Consider the following 7,472-nt stretch of genomic DNA (forward strand, 5'->3'; position numbering starts at 1 on the left):
GTCCAGATCTAGATTTTCTTAATAACTAATAAAATTTTAGCAGTGATCAACTGGACATAAGAGACCTACTAAAGATATTTCCATTTTTTCCAATTCATCCATATTTACATTAATGTAAATCTCCTACACCGACAGGATCGAAGATGTCGTTGATAAAAATGCAGCTAGGTAGTAAGAAGAACAGAATGATAGAGATTACAATTTATGGCATTCTGATCTCAAATCGATTGTGAGCATTTTTTTATCACCTGTTCTTTAGTTCCATGACAACATCCATAATTTCTGTTGGTGGGGTGTTAAGTTAGCATCTCTTTAAGTATTCTGGAACCATAAATTGATAACACATAAGTTAAATGTGAAATTGAAATGGATTGAACCTGTTAAATATAAAAATGTTTAAACACCGTTCTCTAACAGCTTAAGCTTTTAGAGAACAACGGTTGTTTCACATGATATCAGAGCAGGAGGTCCTGAGTTCAAGTCATGCCAGACCCCTAGTATAATTAATTTCCTCCCATTTATCAAGCCCACGTCATGGGCCAACTAAAAAGTCTCGAGCCCAGACGTGAGGGAGAGTGTTAAATATAAAAATGTTTAAACACCGTTCTCTAACAGCTTAAGCTTTTAGAGTACAACAGTTGTTTCACAGAAGCTTAAGCTTTTAGAGTACAACAGTTGTTTCACAGAACTCCTTATCTATGATGCTGTATCTGACATTACACAAGTTGGATCTTATAGCAGATGAGGTTCGTTTTGGACAACGAGCCCTAGGGGTCGCATTAATTTGTCTAAACCAGATACAGATATGGATTATATTTCAGATGCAAAGTAAAGAACCAGTTTCGTTAAAACTGGAGGTACAAACCAGATAATAAGTGGCTGGCTACTTAGTTTTAAATGAAGCATCAGACTTTTAACTTGCGGAAGGTTACGTAAATTAGTTGGAAAAGATACAATTAGTTACCATTATGGAAAACTATTACTAAAGTGAAATGTGTCTCAGTTTGCTCAACTCCAATATGTGTCTCTCATGTTCATCAAATGCTCCATTGTTATCCCTGATTACTAGTGTTGAAATAACTGCTCTTCAAACATGGGTAGATGTTCATTGAAAACCTTTGTTTTTCTTCTTTCCGTTCTATCTTTATTTCTGTTAGCACAAACGACTATGGTAATGTGATTGGTGATTGTCCTTTAATTTTTCGACTCATTTAGCTGATCCAGTGACTCATGATTAACCAGATCCCTTCTTTATATGTTTTACTGTAGTACTTAGCCATAATTAGTTCATGTATTTTGAGGAAAATGAGTGCGTAGTGCACTCAAATTCCTTTCATTAACCTTAAAAACCAATTTCATTTGGTGAACTGAGATGTAAGCTTCAAGCTTGGTATATATTATTGAGTAATCCAGTTTATAGTATTGGAGTTTTAGTTCTAATGTTTCACCCTGCACAAAATTTGATGATTTGGTTCACTTGGAAGAGTATTTGCAAATAAAAAAACTATAATCAATCATTCTCATGTGCATTTGACCAATACTTTTTTAATTTTTGTATATGCTACATTACATTAAGAAAAAAACATAGAGAGAGACTCATGAGCTACATCTTATAGGCTTATAGCCCTAATCCATTTAGGAGATGTAGCATATAAAAGATTGTATAAATATTGTCACATGTATTAGACTCTACCAATGACCAGTGTGAAACAGAGAATTGTTTGTTTTTCAAGGAATTATTATATATGTTGGGAAATTACCTAATATTCCTTACTTATTTAAGCATTTTGATATTAGAGAAAAAGAGAAAAGTGCACTCTCATCTCTAATTTTTAATTTAGGTATACGATGTATCGTAGTTGCTAATGATACTTTTTAGGCTCAAAGTAGAGCACACTCATCTGAGCCATTCACTGTAAGAGTGTTCATGCAAAGGTGTGCAAAGCGAACTTCTTTTAAAAAGCAACTAATCTTTAGATTATTTTATATATATATATATATATATATATATATGGGACTTGGATCCTAAACAACCGAGTTCATAACTTATTGGACTTGAATTTGCATGCTATGTTTCAGTCAGATTTGAATTTGGATTCAGATTCATTATTTACCCGACCCACTAATGCCCCTAATATATGTTAGTTGTTTCAATAACAAAGTATACATATATATACTTTTAGTACATCTATGAAAAGGATTGAAGTTATATAAAAATAATAGCCCATATAAAGAAGCAATATATGGTTTAGTGCGCTCATACCAAATGATTCTATTTAAAAGTAGATGCAAGCATGGTTATTCTCTCAGCATAACTTTAGGGGGGAATATTCCATATTCCTCCTAATCCTATGTATATATATTAAGAATAAAATGTATCCTACCAATCATTGTTGTACATAACTAATTAATCCCTTACGTTCTTATTCAATAGGATTAGTTTGTTACTTGTGTAAACTTAGGCTCTGTTTGGGTGTCGGAATAAGATATGTAATGATACTTTATTCCGTATAATTTTTTTTTATATGATTGGAAGTTAGTTGCTTAATTTTAATTTTTTTTAAAAATCATAGTATTTATGACTTAGTAGGATAGCATATTTTACCAACGAAGTCATTTATTTTATATGGAAAACTAATTTAGAGATCGAATATGGTGTTCATTCTAAATGTATAATACGACATGCTTCTTAAGTAAATTAAAAAAAAAAAAACACCAATAAGATGTTTATACATGATCTTGTTTTTTTGTACTTTAAATGGAATTGGATTTAGGATGTGAAGAGAGAGGTTATGCTTTTGTTCTTTGCGTAATGCAAAACTTTAATTTTGATTGGAGTAAAAGAGAGAGAGAGAGAGAGAGAATAAGAGTAGAAGCTTTAAATTAGAGATTCGGATTATGCCATTTAAATGATAAATTTTTTAGTATTTTTTGAAGGCACTTTATCAAATAATATTGTACCCTTCCTAACAAGTTTCAGTTCCTTCGCGATGGCATCGCTTATGTCATATATAAAATTTTTTTTTTATAACAAATATTTTATACAGTATTCCTATCATGTAAAATAGTGCGGGATATAATTTGAAGCAAGGGTAATTTTATGTTAAACAATAGAAAAACCTCAAATATCTTTTTAGTAGTTTGTTGTTTTTTTTACTTTAATACTCTAATAGTTTTAACTATTTTATAACTACTCTGTGGTATTAATTCTCATTTTTCATTATAGTTTTTATTAATTTTTTCATTAAATTCATCACGTAGCACGGTTGTGCGTCGAACTATCCTACAAATATTCATAAGAAAGATATGATAGGTTGGTTCTCATAAGCGAAAAAGTAACGATCTACTGTGCGGAGCTCGCGACTGTTTTTACAGAAAAAATTAATATTGAAGTGTATAATTCAAAATAAATATAAAAATCATATGTTATTTTTATAGGACACTAAAATGAAAATGCAGTAAATCAAAAAAAAAAAAAAAAAAAGAGTATCTGAAGCTTTTCTAAATAATAATAAGGAAAAAAATTTAAAATGACGTGGCACTCCGGCCACGTGGGCCCCACGCACCACCTCATTACGCACCCAGTGGACAGTTTGACTCGTAGGATTCCATCATCCTGATCGGACGGCTACAAACGACTCTATCCCTATCATGGGTGACAAAAAAAGCGTCCTAAAAAAAGTTAAAATTTGTAAAAATAAAAATAAAAATAAAAATAATAAAAATAGTAATAATAATAAAATAAATAATAATAGTAAAATTCAAAAAGCGTAGCAACTTGTCGTTTTTCACTGCGTACTCAAGCACGCGGGGATATCAACCCCTCGTGAGTAGTAGTTTAATCCACACTCGAAAAGTGACTACAAATATTGACTCCATAAATACTTTTATTATTATTTTTATTATTATTATTTGTAGCTAATTTTTACAAATAGTTGGTAAAAGTTTGTGGAGACACCTTCAATTATAGGATAATTTGAAATCGACCCTCTAACTTTGTTTGTTTGATGCCTCTTGATTCTTAATAATTCTATTTTAAGTTGTATAAGGGATATATATATATATATATATATATATATAATAGGAAAAAAAATTTCTTACATTAGAAATATAGTTGGAATTAATGGCTTCATTAGCTATTAGGTGTTGAAATAGGAAAAAATGAGTTAAAACTGGTAAAATAGTAAACTGAATAATATTAAATTTAGTGAAAATTTTCATTAGTTTGCTGTCAGTGGCTTAAAACTAGTTGAAAGTGATCAATAAAGAAAATTGAAGTGAAAAAGACAAAATTACAGGGGTCAACTTGAAAAGTGTCAATCATTGAAGGGGATTTCTAAACTATTTTTTATCTTATTTGTTATAAGAAAAAAAAGAAAAACTACCAGTATACTATAAAAAGGATATAAATCTTACATCTCATCCATCCAATAAATAAAATATCACTCACTAAGCACCTGATGTAATTAGTAAAAATATCCCACCCATTAAATGGGTGGGGTGTACATCGATGTACATCCCTTTTAGCGTTGCTCTCTAATTTTTTAACTAAAATTTTAATTTATATATTTTATTGCAATTTGGTCCTAACCGTTCATTTTTTTTTTGTTAACTTTGACGAAATAGGTCACATCAAATCCAACAAAGTGTTGCTTGGTGCTTATGTAGAACATGCATGTATAGGGACAAAAATTTTATGGACATGGTGTCCATAAAGGCTAATTTGAGGACGCCCTGGCTCGGCGCCACGTGGCACCCGAGCCAGGCGGGGCTCATCGCCCTGCTGCTCTTCCATTTGGGAGAGCAGTGAGACTTTTTTGGTGCACCCGGTGCATCATCTTTGTTCTAAAATTTTATTTTTTATTTTTAATTATAATTTAATGTAATAGAGATATATACTATAATATTTTAAAAAATATGTGTAAAAGAATTTTGAACCCTAAATTCTAAATTCTTTTACATATGCTTTATATATAGTATTATATATAATATATATTATATATATTATATATTATCTAATAATTAAATTATTAATTTAAAAAAATAAAAATAAAAATTTTTTAAAATAAAAAATGGTCACCGGTCGTGCACCAAAAAAAATCTGCTGCTTCCCTTGCTGGCGAGAGCCAAAGAGCATGGGGCCCCGCATGAGGTTCGTGCCACACGGCCCCAATCCGAAGTGGCCTCGAAACACATGCACCCATCCTCAGGATCCCTAAAGTAAATTCTTCAATGGAACAATGTCCATTAAATTTTTTGTCCATGTATAGTAGAGCTCTCAAAGTCCGATATATTCAATATTGAGCATTAACTTATTAGAAATTTTCTAAACGAAGTGAACACACAACAATATAAAGCTACGACACAGGATGCTAGCTCCAAAAGAGGTAGTTCGAAGACGTATTGTGTGTGAGGTCGAGATGTCGCAACACGAATTAAAGTAAGGGGTTAAGGTTTGACGCAAAGGACACTTACTTGAGAAAGAGTTGGGGCTTATTTTTTTCACCAAAAATAGGCTCGAGTAAAAAATATTTCTCTTTGCCTGTCTGCCTTTGTTGCAAATAATGTGAACGGCGCTTAAAACTATAGTTTCTACATAAACAATAGATAATTTATTAAATTAATAAATTATATTATAATAAATAAAAAATAACTAATTGTATCCCCTATATACTAAAAAAAAATAATTTTAAAACAAAGAATAATTTTATAGCCTAAAATTATAATAAACAATAATAAAAACATGGGTTTTTTTTTCTTTTATTTTTTCAATTTACCCTGTGCAAATTTTATTTTAAAATAGCACGGTGTCAAAATTTAATTTACAAAATGCCTGGTGCGGGTGCCACAGTCAGCGCCACGCGGGCAGACTAAGGCCAGTTGATAAGTTGACCGTCACTGATTCACATGTAGTTCATATTTATAATTCATTTCTTCTTTTTAGGGATGCCAGACGAGTCGCGGTTTGAATCGGATTTTAAAAATCGACAATCGAATATGCCGAAAATCCAAATTAATATTGATACACTGACATCGAGGCTCCGGTTCACGGGATGTTTAAAATCATGACGTCTGCTATTAATCAAAATATTAAGATTATATGGTTATAATTTATTAAAACCGCCGTTGATTCGGAGATCCAAAATGCTTGACCCCCCCATTACATCCCTTAAAAGAGGTAAAAACGATGGAATATAAGATATGAAACATCGTGAATCATTCATCGTGTTTTGGAAACGGTGAATATTTACGATGTGTCAACCTGTAAACACACTGGAACCCAGCCCTGCCCGCGTGGTGCTGACGTCGGCGCCTGTCGTCCGAGATCAGGACTTATTTGTGCCAAATTGAATGTTTGCAGGATTATTTTTAAAATAAAATTTTTTCATAGGGCCATTTGAGCAAAAAAAGGCTTAAAATCATGTAATAAAAAGAATCAGTATAATACTAACTTTATATCAATTTTTATGAATATTTTAAATATGCCAAATTAACTGAAATAAAAGCGAATAATAATAACTTACGCCCTGATCAATTTTCATTTACATTAATCGAGCATTCTAACTCATAGTAGTAAAGGACTTGATAGTTCATACCCAGACGTCCTAAATCGAAATATATAATTGCCTTCACATTTCCAGTGAAGATTATTTTTAAAGAAATAAACCGAAACGGATAGCATGTTACTTCTCTGATAAATGAGAGGTGGTAACTCATAAAATATAACTTAGCTATTACACAATTTATTATATTTATTTTTTTTAATTCATAAAAGTCAATTATCAAATATATTATTTGTGATAACTCGTAGGCTGTCGACGTGTATCTTCTTCTGATCAAATAAAATAATTTTTTTACATCAGAGCATAACTTTACTCTTTGTCCACCATTCGTTCCAAATCAAACTGGCACCAAGGGATCAAGAGTTGAAACAAAAAAAAAAAATAAAAAAAAAAAAAAAAGAGCAAAATTAGGAAATCCATGCAATTTAATTTTACTAAATAGTATTAACCACCGAATGAAAGTGGGAAAAATAAAAAAAAAATAGATAATAACTTATTTACAGGCCAAATTGGGCAACTGACTGTGCGGCCGCCACAAAAGAGTGGTCCCTACCTTCCTTCAAAAAAACAGTACATGCCTCCGAATGAACTTCAAGAGGCGGTCAGCAGCGATCCTCCCCCCCCCAAACCAAAAAAAAAAAAAAAAAAAAAAAAAAAAAAAAAAAAAAAACGTAGAAAAGGGGAAACGCTAACCATAGCGAGGGAAACGCGTTTTCGCGCGCTCGCCGAGCGCAGGGGAAACGGTTTCCGCTCCCCCGCCCCACCCCCGGGAAACGCGTTTCCGGCCCGGTGCTCCGCGTGACACTCACGTGGGTCCCGCGTCAGCCAATGAGGGCTCTCCCTCTACGCCTGGTGTCGTCGCCTGGAGAAATTGTTCCGTAGACCCGGTCTACCACGTCATCATTGGAC

The sequence above is a fragment of the Ananas comosus genome, unplaced genomic scaffold, assembly GCF_001540865.1.
Source record: "Ananas comosus cultivar F153 unplaced genomic scaffold, ASM154086v1, whole genome shotgun sequence".
Taxonomy (NCBI): domain Eukaryota; kingdom Viridiplantae; phylum Streptophyta; class Magnoliopsida; order Poales; family Bromeliaceae; genus Ananas; species Ananas comosus.